The sequence below is a fragment of the Montipora foliosa genome, chromosome 2, assembly GCF_036669935.1.
Source record: "Montipora foliosa isolate CH-2021 chromosome 2, ASM3666993v2, whole genome shotgun sequence".
In the NCBI taxonomy this organism is placed as follows: Eukaryota; Metazoa; Cnidaria; class Anthozoa; order Scleractinia; family Acroporidae; genus Montipora; species Montipora foliosa.
In genome coordinates, this window is record NC_090870.1 from 3,432,203 (window position 1) to 3,447,903 (window position 15,701).

Consider the following 15,701-nt stretch of genomic DNA (forward strand, 5'->3'; position numbering starts at 1 on the left):
CCATAAATTAGTCTATTTTCCCCTCGTGCTCTGTCTTGATCTTTTCGCCAGTTTCCGTTGCTCAACCTGTTTTCTTGAGCTCGCGATTTCTCTTTCTTCCGCAACTCGTCATAAAACTTCGTGTCTTGATCAAGTCTCTTTCTTGCTCTCTCCCGTTGTTTGTCATTGATATTTCGCCTGTTTTCTTGCGCTCTAAGTCGCTCTCTTTCATGTTGAGCGTCGCTTCAGGCTCGTCTCCCGCTTATTGTTATTTTGTTCTCTCTCTCTTGTATTTTGGTTGTCTTCAAAATTTTTGCTTGCTTTACTAAACCGCAGCGTCGTGTCAAATGTCAAATGCAGTATGGTGGCCATACAACTTCTTGCCAAAAAACGCGGGTTCAAGCAGTGCGACATTTTGTGTGTTCACTACTTGCACAATCCCATAATACACCTTTAATATCCCCCAAAACCTTTGCATAACCATTGTGTGTTTGCAATTTCTCCTGGGGCATGAAAATGTCCCAAGAGAATTCCAAAACAATGCCTATGCAGATTTATGGGAGAGGGGGGGGGGGGGGGGAAGTAAAAGAGGTGTATTATGGGATTTGTGCAAGTGAAATGGCTTTAGAAAGAAAGTGGAACGTACGAACTGACGGGCGGTCGACCGTACGATGACGTCATAACCAAAACCGAAATTTATTTCGGGGTTACGATTGGTTACGATATTTTCTTAACCATGGTGCTCTCGCGCGGAGCTCCGCTGTTACCAGGCTGGAGATTTCTGTAGATTCATGGGTGCTTTTCAGGTCCGTACTTGGTCAATAATCGACGATGACGATAATCATCATCATTATGACTCAGGTATTTTTCGTCGATGACAAATTTTGATGATAGCAATAATAAACTTGCCCCCCTTTTAGTTAGTCAAGAAGACTTAATTAGCCGTAAGTAGCTTTTGGTGGTATTAGCCTTAGACCATTTGCTGATAATTAACTTATCCTTTATATTCCCACAATTGAAAAAAGCGACTAAAGAAAGTAAGATGTTAAAAATGCAAAAGCATAAGTGAACATGAGAAAGAACAGAAAATTCTGGATTTTCTCATTGGAACGTAAAAATGCTCTGTACTCTGGATAAATAGCTACAATGTAGAAAGCAGCTGCTATGAAAGAATTTATGGGTAGAAGTTTCACAGATTTTTAAAATGAATGCAAACTAGGAGAAAATGCAAAAAATGCTAAGACACGAGGTTGATGAAGAATCGAGGTATCTTAAAGGAGAGGACTGGTTCAGTACAGACAAAAATGCTGGCTAGATTTATTGATTAAGGATTCATTTCTAAAGTTAATTGGATTGCCCTTTTGGCAGAGATCAAAAACGTTCCGAAGCCAAAGGTGGCATACTTCAGACAAGTGAGAAAATTATTTTGATTTTAGATAAAACAGTTTAAGTTTACGTCACTACTTTTTAAAACATCTCTTGTGTTTTTTGGTTTTAACTTTGGCCAGTTGTCATAATTTTTTTTTTCTAGAAAGCTGGATACAAAAATTGTAAAATGTTGAATCCCTTTTTAAAGACAGAAGAAGAAACTATAATTACATTGCAGGGCAAGTTGAAACATTTGTTGGAAATGTTGCGTCTTGTCCGGAAATGCAGACTGTTGTCACAAAGTTATGGGATACGTTTCCAAGCTAATATTGATTTAGCTTTTGATACAACGAATAAACAAGAAAGGATATGGATTAGCTGTTAAAATCTACACTTTCGTTTTCACGTGGATTTATTTAATTAATGCAAGGAGCAATATTTTTTTCCCATCACGGTACATTCACGATACCTTTCCACAAAAAAAACGAAAAACGGCTTTCGAATTCGCTAGCTGATGTACGTTTTATACCTACAAAATATGTTATACCGTAAGACTATGCAATTTAACAAAATTAAAATTGACAGACAGAAACGAATGTAGCTATACTAGGTAAGGGTGCTTTTATATCTACATTCGGGTAATTTTTACTTCGCTGTGCCTCGATTTGTTCGCGACAAGATTCGGGCAAAGTATGTCAAACAAAACAAGTTAAGACCTGTTTAAGTTAAGTTAATTTTTATTTTTGGCCCGAAGGTAGAGCTTGATTACATAAGAACGCCTTTATCTAATCAATTACCTCCTACATCTGTCGAGGTGAGGATTTAAGTCGTATCTTCTGACTTCCTTGAGCCTTAGAATTGAGTCAATCTACGCTTAATATCAGTATGGATTTAAGAAGAACGAGTTCACTCAGTCTTGACACTCGTTCTCCGTCTCGTTTCGTTTTGGGATCGGTCTTTTGCGACGCCATAAAACGTGAGATTAGTTGCAGGTGACCATTTCAGAAGATTCTCCGGCGATCCGTAATAACCTTCTTACAGACGCTTCTAGCAAGGATAGTCTTGCTGAAAAAAGGCAATATCTTGCGCTCGTGAAGAAGAAATAACGGTAATCTTCGTCCGTCAGGTGCTTGAAGGTATTTTATGAACCATTTAGAGTGATTTTAAAAGAGGTACAGGGCTTGTGGCTAGATCTTCCAAGCTGGATATTTAGGATCATCGTGAGATCGGAAATTTTTAAGAAAAGAGAAAAGGAATAATACAAACACCAAGAAACACGACAAACTATTTTCTTTGCTAAACGCTCTTTCCTTGGCGGAAAAGCAATCTTTTTGTACGTGAGCTGGTCTTATTATAGAACACTGAAGGTAAAAATAAAAGGTGTTTTTTGAGAGATGTGCATGTCAGACCTGAATTTTTCAACTTGACGCAATGAAGAAAAATGGTCAAGGTATTTGCAAGTGCATGAGCCGCAAAACTCACTCGAATTCATTGCTAACTATTGATAGTGATGCAAATTGGACTCAATCGAAATGGATCGAGTCCCCATGTTAGTGAGAATTGACTAATCCCGGTCAGATACGACGTTCTGCGGTACGACCCTGTACAATTAATTGTGTCCATTTAGTAGTATGGCTATAGAACGGCGAAAATATCCCTAGAGATTCAAACTTGGCTCAAAAGGATCGAATGAATTGTTCATCACGGTTTAGAAGGGGACTGCTATGTGCTGTTGTGTTCTCATCGCTGTTTGACAACAAGTGATCTCGAGACTCGAGTGTACTTAACGCAGTGATTCAAAACGGTGTGTAAAAATTTTAGATCTGAGGAAAAAGAACGAAGAAGGTGTGCATCTTTATCCAGTACTGGAGGTAGATGTTCTTTCTTTCTTATGCGGTAGACGATCGATAAAAGGGAGATTCTTGAAATGTTGTTACGAACACGGCGCCCGCCAGTTTTCTCCAACTGACCTTCAAGGCAGCATCGCTCTTTAGCCCTCCTATCCGCCATGTTGTCCCATGCAGAATCGCCGCGGGGGCATAGAATTACCAGTAGCTTCAAAAATAAGGACTATCGATAACCTGGCAATGTAACGATTCATCAACATTTCTGCTTCAGTGGGACTCAGTAAAACACTGACATCAAGAATAGAAAATGGAGTTTTGTTTGGTCCTCTGAAGTAACGAAACGTGCATTGTTTGAGATACGAAGAGCTCCAAATCAACAACAACAACAACACAACAATTTCTTCAGGTATTTCCATTTCTACACATGGCGTTACCTATCAAATCATGCAACGTAAATTACTAATCTATTTAATCAAAAAAAATCAAATGAGACATTCCTCTGTTTTGCCGTGATTGTTCTGCAGTGTTCTTTAGCGAAGACCGGTTGCCAAAGTCCAGCATTCACGGTCAGACTCCTCAGTCCTCAAAGACCATCACAATAGCTGCAGAGATAATCCATCTCATCAATTAACTATCAACGCCTAATATTTTTCATGTTTCAGGTAGTAATTGACTTCTTTTATATGGACCATTCGACTCTGGTTCGCTGAAAAGTTTGCAAAAGCTATGCCCGTCTATCCGGCGGAGCCCTTTTTGAGATGTCTCGTTTTAAAAAAGATCTGCACAGTTTTAATCTTTTTTTTCTGCGTGTGAAGTTAAGCCAAAATTCTACCACGATTGATTCTGCAATATTGAAATTGCAGTTTTAATTCCTGTATGACTGTGGAATTAGCGAGACTCATTTTTTTGCTGATTATTTATAAAGCACACCATATCTTCCCTGTTCCACAACAAGTTGAAGAGCATATTTTAAAACCCTAATGATTGAGATTTGCAAATTTCTTAAAGACATATCGACACGTTGGTACGAATCAGTCGATTTTATAGTAACTATTTGTCCTGTGAAATTTTGTTCGCAAATTAGCGCAACGTACGGAGAACAAGCTTGGCGAAGCGGTGAGAATTCGCAATCCGTGACACTTTTGTGGAAACCGTAGAGACAGGAATTCAGTTTATTGGTTTTTTCTTTGCTACAAAAGGTTTTTCAAGTCCGGGTCCACTGATTTTCGCCTCCCAATTTAAGAGTAGTGGCCTGAAAAAACGCCCATGCTGAATTAACTTGACACCGAAGAAAAAACTTTATTATCATTTAACTGACAGACAAAAAAATATGCAGAAACAGGCTAGTGTTATAAATATTACGACCTTACTTATTGTAATATTCCTTTGATCTTATGGGGTCTTTTTGTGACATTTTGCAGTAAGGTCTGTAAAATTTATTTTTTTTGAAAATAAAAGAAGATTAATTGTAAACCCACAGTAATATTTAAAACATTTATATCACCTATTACTATTCCGACGTGAGATGTTAAGCCGATTTTCAGCATACTTACCCAAGGCAAAATGGGTTCCCTGCACAATACAGGGCTATTAAGCCAGCCGCTAAGCATTAATTATGTCTTCCGGTCATTGTTAACGGTTGCCAAGTGTCAAGAATTAAAGCTAATATACACTTGTACTCAGAAATCCTTTTACGGTCGAGTTGTGCTTAAGCCTCCGCAAAATAAGACCAAGTTTGACGTTTTGCCGACAAACTCCTTTGAGTTCCACCTTTTCTAAATCCTTGGGTTACTCTCAAATGGAATGGTCTTATTTCATTACTGAGCTCGCGTTCTTTCGGTAATCAATTATGGGTTGCTCCAAAGCGGCTTTGTCAAGTCCGATAAAACCGCAATGGGTCTCATCTTGCCCTATGACTTCTTCAGAGCCACTTGATCATAACTGTTCGTTTCGATGGTTTATGATTTTAACGGAAATGTGAAAGTTCCTGAGTAAATAAACAAACTGGGCTCCAAAAGACAAAGTAATTTTGTTTCATTAAATATCGTCAGCAGGCTATGGGGCCTAAAATCAAAGCTACATTTAAATAAAAGGTTCGTGCAGTTTTTTAGATATACGTGATTGAACAAGAATCCTTAGTTGTCTGTTTGTGAACGCAACCACAAACAGGCAAAATAGGTTTTTTTTAAATATTGCGGTTGAATAAATGATCGCGTAGCCTTTTGTAGTGCCCGAAGGATTAAACCGTTAGAAGTGGAGACGTTTAAAATGCCTGACTTTCTTGAAAGACAATACCAACATATGCTTCGCCTGTGCACATTTCCGCGACAATTGCTGACCCCCTCTATTACCAGACAAACAGATTTGAAGAGTGCTGCTATTTTGGTAAGGATCTGATCTCTTTTTGTGGGACAAATAGGCGCCTAAATTTCGTTAATGTATTTAACATCACCTGAAGAGGCAAGCTCTAAAGTCGCGATCGATCATGCTGCAATGCCTGTGTTCACAGCGAAAACTACTCGAGGACCGTGTAGCTGATACTGTTGTTGACATTTTAGCGAGAGGTAAGTAGCTTTTTGAACGCTGCGGTTTGCAAAACTCACCACCCGTTACACACTTTCAGTGGTTTCAAGTCGCATTAATGGTGTTAGCTGTTGCTCGTAAATAAGCTACTCTTACGTTTGTCAGCTACGTGGGCATTGATACTGCCAGATGATAAAAAAACTATGGTTTTATTATTTGTGAAGCACATTTTTGGAGCCTTCAGTTTCAAAGGCATTTCCTTCGTCTCCTTACAGACGTACGAATTTGTGAAACATCATGCAATAAATGTCTACACTTTTTGAGGCAAATTTAGCCACTCAATTTTCTGAAGACCCCTTCGAAGAAACCGGCTTAGCCAATATAATTGCCTGGGAGACTCATTCACATCGAAGATTGGACTTAGTGTTGTTTGGCGGTGAAATGCTAAATCAAACTGGTCGGCTAGCTGTTAACTTTACAGTCCATTAAATGGAAATCTATATAGCTGGCTGGCTCTATGTAACTTGTTGAACTGGCTTTTAGAAGTGTCTGAGTGAGTGATGAGTAAGGCGGGCGCGGCCTGCTGAGAAAATTAAGGGACTTGGTGCTCACTCACTGTCTATTCCCTTAGGTTTGTCGGATGCCTCAATAAAGACAACAATACCTCTGACTCTCGGTTTTCAAAATGAATAATAACGATTTCTTGTGACAACTTCAGGGAAGCCAATTGTTTTTTGTTTCATTTATTGCCTTACTGACATTTCATGTTTAGTGGTAGACTTTCCGTGTTTGTTATCTATTTCCAATTTATCAGTTAAGTTTTAGTTTTTTCCATGCAACGGCACGAGGGATCTCCTATATTGCAAATTGAAAAAATCTTAGCAATGCCATTTGGTCAGACAGTTTATTACGTAATTTGATGACAGATCAAAGATATAATCTGATTTAGGCCCTAAACGTGATAACAATGAGAAAAGGTTAATGCAAAAATGATCAATGAATCTAGCTTTCAGAAGTTAAACCGTACATCTTAAGCGTTCAAACCGTGACATTATGAGGTAAAAAGTGATGACTTTGTAGATTTCGTGCATTCGCGTGCAAATACTTCATTCAGTCTTCGGCGACTACTTGGCCTTGTGACCTAAGAAGGATTTACTGATAAATATTTTGCGATATCAGCTTGAAATTGATACTCTGCGGTGACCTCAAAATTTTCGACGTTTGGCGAATATTGTTCTCGAAACTAGAAATTTGTTATGGTAGTTTTTAAAAACCATTAACCATTATTTGATGCATTGTAAAATTCAAAAGAAGTTTTATCTCTACAGTTTGGTGGATGAATAAAGCATAGAAACTGTCATGTACGCAGCTAGTTTGTACATCGACAAAATAACATTCACTTTCTCTGGCAGAGTTGCGGTTTTAAAGTTCAGACTTGATCGCCAAATAATTAACTTCTTGTTATATTTCTTGACCCGTTTTCCTCCGGAATCGAAGACCCATCCTAGTTTACAGTAGATCCGTTGTGCATGTGGAATGAAAGGCAAATGCTTTAGCAAGGTTTTTTTAATTCAATTGTCCTTTTATTTGGCTCAACTGACTAGATCATGCTTTCGAGAAGAAGACCTTTGGAATTAATTTTTGTTACGAAAAATAAATGCAGATTCTAACGCATGATCTTTCGCCTCAAAGCCACTGAAAATGTAACATACTCTCACGGTCAGTGCATGTAAGTATTTGGGTTGATACTGATTTGGGTGGTCGAGGTTTTTTCGCTTTTTTTGCAGGGGAAAAATTGACCCAAGTTTTCATCTAAAGTTGACTCTTAACTTTTGAATATGAGAATAATAAAGTGTTATTAATTGGGCAAAAGAGAGGTTAAATAGAAAGATCAAGAAATGAATATGTTATGATGGGCTAGTCCTTCAATGCATATATTCCGGACGGGTATGAAAATGATTGTTACTTGCTTCTCCTTTTATGTGATGCTTTGAATGAAATTCACCGATGTATCTTCAAACATGCCGTTGTTATTTCGGGATTCGTCTCGACCATGTGTTTATTTTGAGACTTCGGGGAAGTCAGTAAATCAATGAAGTGCTTTGCCTGAGCTTGTTAACGCGCTCGCCTGCTGCGGAAACAAAACACATCGTTCGATGAGCAAGAACGTAAATTTGAAAAAAAATATTGAACATATCAGTAAAACCTTTAGCTCTAGTGATTATGTTGAGAGACTTGACGTGGAAGAAATCAGCCGCGAGCGATGATTGCGAGTCATACTTCGTCAGCCGCTAAAAAAAAAACTATTTTCCGTATACTACGGAAATGCCGTTGTGATTACTGAAAAGAAAAGCTAACATAAAAAAGTACTAACGTTATAAATTATACTTCATTTTGGCCGAATTTGCAGCTGACAAATTTTGGGGAGTAGCAAGTGGAGAAATTGCCGGATATTTAGTTTGAAACCAAAAATGTTTGGGTTAGTAGCCTGGATAAACGACAAACACACTGAGGGGCTCCACGATCACATACAAACGGAAAATAATTAGTAAGCGTAACGCAGTTTAGCAATTTAAAAAACCCTTCGGCTTAACGATCTTAGGAGGACTCTAAAAATGACACTGAAAAAGTTGTTTTATTAAAGCTGGCAATGTCGCGTGAAACGCTAGCTCGTATCAAAGAAGCAAAGATGATAGCACTCAAAATCCAGACACTTTGATTTAACCCTGTATTAGAAAGAAAATATATTAACTCTAAAGTATATATTTAACTTATTACAAACCGGGCTATTTGCTTTTGGTGATCCAAGAGAAGTCGCCGAATTTTTTCAGTCTTCATGAAAGATCCTATGCTTTGTAGACCATCGATTTATATTGAAGAGCTCAATTGAGCCACAAGTGAAGCGAAGTTCAAAATTCTTTACAATCCCAAGCGAAGCGTGGAGACTTATTTATGATTACTTTTCTTTTAGCCGCGATTAAATAGAGAAGTTGTTTCAATCTAACACTCTCCCCATCTCATCCTTCGAAAACCATACAGAACGTTCCGCTTTATCATTTATCTGTAGACAGTATTAAAATTATCTTCAATTTACTCCTTGCTTTGAGATCGTGGTGTGTTTTGCTGCTGTGCTCGAAGCGTTTTCAGTTCGTTAATTTTTTTTCCTAGGTTGAAGATGCTTTCCCAGAAGAAGCGAAGAACTTGTTGACCTTTGTTCAAGGGAAATCAAAGCGAGAAAACGGTCGAGGAGTTTATCCTTAGGTTTATTCGTTTGTTTGGTGCTCTGGGCTATCCTTGATAACATGAGGTTTCTATTTATTCTAAGTAACTTGCAGCAGAACATTTCTTGATACTACACATGCTTGATAATGATTAGAAACTGCTTTTTACAACAAAAAAGTGACTAACATTTTTAAAGGCTAAGTGCAAGTGTTAGGTAAGTCTGTCAAGTTGAAATAGCCTTAATGCATTGTCTGGCCTCTGTTCTGAGCATGATTCTCTGATTAGTTGTGGTATCAGACTCCCTGATGCACATCCGAATTAATCCGCGTGGCGATAAAAATTGATCACATAACAGTCGGTGCATAGCACAAGGGAGTCATCGCAGAAGCATACAAAGCATATTCGCGGTTGGTTCTGAGGTGAGAGCCTATCTAAAGTTCATTACCTACCATACTTGGCAAACATAGCGAACTATCTACTCATAGGAAAATCCTGCTCTTATGTAAGTCATCAGTAAAAAGAAATTCTGAATGGCATGGCAATACACCCTGCCGAACACATAAATAAAGACACAATAAAGGCCTACAGTTGTTTACATGTGTCAGTAAGCAAAGCTACTCTTTCTTTCTTTAATTAAGCTAAACTTCACTGCGCGCAAGTACTTCAGTTCCATTTGGGTAAATTAGAGGACGGCTCTGTGCAGAGTTGCCCTGGTTTAATTCTTTTAATATCGTGAACACAATACTTAAGTCATCGCTTGGCAGAATACATCGCCTTCAATTTTTAGCCGATGATTTCCCAGTTTCGTTGTTCTTCAAACACTAATGGAATGACGGTGGTCTCCTGGATGATCTCAAATTTGGGGGTGTGGTGCAGCCGTGGTCGAGTAATAGCATTAGCAAGATTCTTATTGTTGTTGTTGTAGAGTACTGAGCAGTAGGAGCAGTTATTCGTAATAGTTGTTCTCGTGGAAGTATACGTATTAGTAACACCAGCTCAGTTATGTTAATAGGTCTCTTTTTACTGAAGATAGTAAATTAAAACGACTATTTAGATTTTAGTCCTGACAAACAACCGAAACATGTTTGGTTGTATTGAATAATTTTTCTATCAACAAGGGATCTCTTTCTTGTACAAACTCAAACTCCTTCCAAGCTCCTTTCTGTGGTTGAAATATTTTAAAGACTGTCCTTTTAAACGCATGGTATCTTGTATGCCCAGGAATTTTGCTAAAAATGAATGTAGGAAATATATAAAAGTGATACAAAAGTAATAAAGAAAAGTTATAGTTGTAGCAGTGGTGCTATATATGAGTAGCTTGAAAGGTAGTACATGTAGAGACCGAAGTAAAGGGGCAGTAAAGTTGTAGTAGCAGCAGCCAAATTGGTTGAAGTAGACTGAAGATAACAGCAGTACAAGAACCATTAGCAATAGCAACTGCAGTCAGAGCAGCAGAAGTAGTAGCAGTATAGCATCACCAGTGGTCATGCTTGGAAGGAGCCACAGTGGACACAGCAGTTGAAGCAGAACTGAGCCACAAAGTAAGAAGAAAAGCAGCAGCTAACAGAACTGAGCAGCAGCAGCAACAGCAGCGGTGGCAGTAACAGAAAACGAAGGGTAGCAGAACTAACTGAGAAGCATCCACTGCCAGAGAAATCAGTTGGACCCGCGAGTTAGCACTGCACCACTTAGAAAGAAGTATTAAGAGACTGCAGCGGTAGCGTCCACTACTTTCAATGTGGAAAATCCAGTACATCTTGAGAAATCAAGTAGTATATCACGATAACTTCTGGTAATTACAGATAAATACTTTTGTGTAGAATTTGCAATGTAAGAGATTTTTTTGTAGGATGTTTTTGAGTAGTAAACTGGCATTGCCTGTTTTTGTCCTTGCATGTGTAAATCCCTTTTTTGTATTTAAGTTATAGTTATTTCTTCTCTACAGGAAAACACAACAGTAAATTCGCTGGAGACGACACGCAAGTCTAGTCAATTCCTAGAGTTACTAACATAAAGTAACATTAATTTACAAAGGAGTGTACATTCTCGATTTGTGGAGGTTGAGGCTTCCAGTCTATATAAAGATCAAAATCGTTTCATAACAATGGATCGTTTCTCTTAATTCTGCATTTCATTCTAGTCCTGAAATTCAAGTATAATGGCTTTTCCTGATTGAATGGAGAGGTAATATTTTGATGTATTTTAGTTCATTGTTAATTAAATAATCGGCTCTAGCTACAAGAAAGTGTTATAATCACTTCCACAGGAGACTGTTTCTCAACAACCGGCTGTTTTAAATTAACAGACGTTCATTCTTGAATACCTCCAACCCCCAGAGTGAATTTAGCCTTTACAAAAGGGATTTCTTTGAGAATATTTTATTAGGGAGAAATAATGATCCAAGGGGCTTTTAAAACATCAAGAACTAAGTCAATAAGTTGGTAATTTACTTGGCAGCAGCAGCGACAACCGTGAATCTCTCAGTAGTTTTAGCAGCTTCCCCAGTGCTTAATCATTTGACACTTTCGAAAATTCTTTCATGATGGTTTACTGAAGTAGTTGCGCTCTCAAACCCAGCAGTAGCAATTGTCGTGGGGAAAGAGAATAATTGAAGAATTTCAGTGTTAAGGAAAGGGTGAGCTAGTACTCTTTAAAGTGTTACACCTTCTTAGTTTGAATGTCCCTAACCAACTTTTAACATGATACGGAATTGGTAAACTTGTATAACCTCCAAAACAATAAATGTTTTAATTTGTAATTCTTATTGTTCGCCCCCGATCGTTAAGCCTTAAAACAATTGTACCTTCCTACAATATATTTTTGGAATTAAAAAAAGATCTTTCAGCTTTCGGGATATCTTCATCTAAACAGAATTGAGAACAGCAGGTTTTCGTCTCGATTTGCTTTTTACAGTTGAACAACATTTCACAGCCACTTTTCAGTTCAGTGCAATCTAAGATATTCAATTTGAGAAATTCATGTCCATAGACAAAAAAAAAACTTGTCGAATTTACTTCCTTAGCTTGCTCATTATTTGGTTGTATTTTAATTTAATTCATATGTTTTCGATAATTTTGTACCAGAGGATTTAGCGTTCAAAATGAATTCCACTTCAGTTTTACCGTTTTATGCAACTGACGTTATAATCATTATTGACAAAATATATTTATCTTTCTGAAAAACTGAATAAGAATGTTCATTGAAATTTATAGAATCAATCAATTAATAAATGTTCCTTCTTGTTATTATATTAATTTAAGGGTTTTCTTCTAGGTGGAATGTAGAGAGAATTTGACTGAAAATAAAATGCAGTTTTATGTGGACACCTCGTTTTTCTTTATTCCGCAATAAATTTTGAAGAAGCATTTTTCCTTAAGGTTGAATTAGATTCAACGGTCCCAAGAGAAAAGTATTGATCCCCTTTTTGGCTTTGACGAGAAAATAGTTACAAACTCCTTTCGATCAAAGTAAAATTCAGTCGAAAAGATATTGAATTCCTACCCGCCGTGATTTTTCCTTCCTCCAGTGGGGACATTTGGTGCCAGTAGACGGTTTTCATTTTTTTCTACGCAATTCCTCTCCTTTTCGCTCAGAGACGGATATGAAGACAAGGAAATTTTCAAAGTTACTGTTCCTCCACGATCCTACTTCCATTTTAATGTTAACCTAATGCACTTAACAAAAAAATGAATCTTCGGGTTCTCTTGATCCATTTATTTATCCATTTATTTATTCATTTGCTAAGTCCTATTCATACAACATGATTTCTAAAGGAGTCCCTAGATTTTGAAATTACCTATTCGTAAACTAATCGTATCTTATAGAAACATTTGCGTGTTTTAACCACTTCGCTTTTACTGGAGCTAAAGTAGGTTTGTTTATCTGTTATTAACACAACAGCAAATGGCATGACATTGCCAGAAGTGGATCGCATTGATCTCAAAATAAGTACACTTTAAAATTCTTATTTACTTGCAAACATTTTACCACAGTTTAGGCTTGTTTTTGCTCGCCTTCTTTAAAAATCCACTCCTAAATATCAGTTTAAGACTGGATCGTTTATCAGAGGCACATTTAAAATCGCTGAGTGAAAGGATGATCTCGTGCTGCAGCGTTACATAACACAAGAAAACTCCATCTTCTCGGTTACTTTCCAAAAATGGACTCTTCGCCCCATGTAGCATGTTTCAATATTGAATGTCTGGGGCAATTTTTGATTAGCACTCAAGGGTATGACGGTAGAGTAAACACTCGCATGCAGCGGTAAATAATACGCATTTTCGACTCCCACGACACATCCTTCTTTATTTCATGGGAGAATGAGTTCTCTCAGAAATATTTACAAATAAATAAAACTTTCTAGAGTTCTTCTTTCAAAGAAAGAGCCGGTGCCTTGGTTTCATCTCTACGGTAACAGATCTGATGGGCGAAATTGCGCGTTGTAATTATACTTAAGACGAATTGTTCGCGCTCACGTAACAGATTCGTTGCGCAGAGTTTCTCGCGCAGAAGAAAATGAACACAAACGATAAACTGGTCAGTTTTTGGGTCAACGAGCGAACTCAGACGGCAGTTTGAGTATTTGTCTAAATCGTTAACCCGAATGACCGCTGTTGTTTTGCTGTTGACTTTGACGTACGTTTTGTGATTTATTGGGGAGTTAGAGAAGAAAATGTCCGTGTTTTACTACAAAAGGAGTCTGGAATTGCGTGAGAATGATTTATAAAACTAATTTCTTTGTCGGAGAGATGTCGGTAATATGAAATCGGTCCAACGCCTCGGGTGAAGAATTTTAATTGTGAGGCTGGTTTTTTCACAAGTCACACGATTTTGTTAAAGGTTTCATCTCAAAGCTGTTTTAAAAAGAACTGATTAAGAAGAGGGTTTGTTATTCAGTGGCGATAAAAATTCGAGCGGTAATGACTCATGCAATCTCAAATTTGTTGTCAAAAATCACTGGGAAACCAACGTTCTCTAAAGCAACTAGTCATAATATGACCACGAAGACAAAATAATCAACTGACGTACGTTTGTTAATCAATGATGCGATCTACAAATGTTTCTTGATTAAAATCTTGCGGTACGCACTGAAAAAGCACGCAAACATTTTCATTTTTGTTGCAAGTTCAACAGCTTAGGTATTTAATGGAGAGCTTGGGTTTTAATTATTGTCTTCACAGGGGTTGTGGATTACTGCTATGTTCATTACAAAAACATTGACAGCGCGTTTGTATTAGCTTGTCTGATAGGAACACTGGGTTGCCTGAAGACAATACGTCTTTCTTTAAAACCCTATTCTCTGATATCGTCAATTTTGTACAACTCTACGATTTAAACTTCCTCAGTTTGGGATGATCTTTGTTCAATCTGCGCAGACGAAGAACGTTATTAGCACGCATTTGCACTCATTACAAATTGGTCCATTTCCCCTTTCCATGAGGCAAAATTGTTCACATGGAAGTTTGTTTTGGGTTAAAAGAAACGTCCGTCGGACACGGCCGAATTAAGTTTGCCTATTCCCATAAATTGACACTTAGGCTCTCAGACGTCGAAAATTGATCTGGAGATGCCTAGAATTTAAAAGGGCTGGGACAAAGGGAATTTTAAAGAGCAGACATTGAACAATCGAATGAAATTGCTTTCAGCTAATATACATATGAGATAGACATTGCTGAATTTTATGAGGACACGCAAAGTTGGCGTTCTGCACGCAAACCTAAAAAGCAGTTTTTTAGGCCGGTTTGTGTACTAAAAGTCACGATAAGGGTTCGTTACAAGCGCTTTGTCTTTATAAAGGATGGGTACTTCAAACGGGGAGAAACCACTAAGGAAAAGATATACCAGGGGTCGATAGGTCGATAATTGTAGTTAGGTAATGTGATTACGGAGGGCGCTCCATTGGAAAATATTGTGTATTGTTGCAACTTGGAACCCCACCATAACATAAAGAAACTAACAGATTAAAGAAATGTTATCACGCTATTTTCAAGATTACTAGTCAGGTCGCTGGAAGAAAGAATCTAGCAACAGGAAGTGATAAAAAATTGAATAAAATTGAATGCAAATAGTGTTCCATTGTGTCGTCTTCCCTGATTATTTTAGCACCGAGGCAACTCGTGAATGGCAGGCTATGTTCGGCAAAGTGACTCTGAACAAACATTCTTCTTTACCTTGAATGAGAACTGAAAACACGGAAAAAGAATGTGTCAACCTTGCGTCTGAAAAAAAATTGAATGTGATCGTTTGTGGAGATTCGTTTATAAATTTCAAAGGCCTTGGAAAAATTACACCATGTGTAGATCTGCTTTGCTTTGCTCGGCCAGCCATTAAGACATAAATACCCAGCTCCTTCCTTATTTATTGTGTGCAACTGAATAGAAACTAAAAAACGGTTCACGAGGTTAATACTTTCAATTCTTGTTATAATGTTTAACAAGTCTCTCCCAAAGGTCAAACTATCGGACGTTTGTCTTTGACTACTGAATCCGACTTAAAAACAGAGCTTAAAGGCAGAACCAAGACCTTCTTTGATCGTTCATCTGAAGTTAATATAGCTTTCATTTTGCGTGAGGAAGTGTACGCAAGGAAAACTGAAGGATTGCTACGTCAGGCAGGGACCAAAATCTCATCAGGCGGGCCAGGGAAATTTTGAACTCTTTCGCTATCTTTTCAGCGAAGAAACTACTCTTAATGGCAAACGGGGCTCAGCGAAGCTCAGCCTCCTGTCTCTGCTGGCAAACAAGAGGTCATTCGATGAGAGAA

The 15,701-nt window shown here is 37.8% G+C and overlaps 1 protein-coding gene and 1 long non-coding RNA gene across 2 annotated transcripts in view; one reads left to right on the forward strand and one right to left on the reverse strand.

The window, feature by feature from the left end:
- The window catches only part of LOC137992097 (uncharacterized), a 30,070-nt gene extending 17,503 nt beyond the window's left edge, over positions 1–12,567 (reverse strand). The window contains exon 1 of the mRNA XM_068837209.1: positions 12,441–12,567. The gene's annotated coding sequence lies outside the window, so the exon portion shown is untranslated. The remainder of the gene's footprint in view (positions 1–12,440) is intronic.
- On the forward strand, positions 5,586–12,262 carry LOC137992099 (uncharacterized). The gene is made up of 3 exons (XR_011121638.1): positions 5,586–5,758; positions 8,886–10,731; positions 10,885–12,262. It is a non-coding gene; the product is annotated as an uncharacterized lncRNA (long non-coding RNA).
- Positions 12,568–15,701: the final 3,134 nt, after the last annotated feature.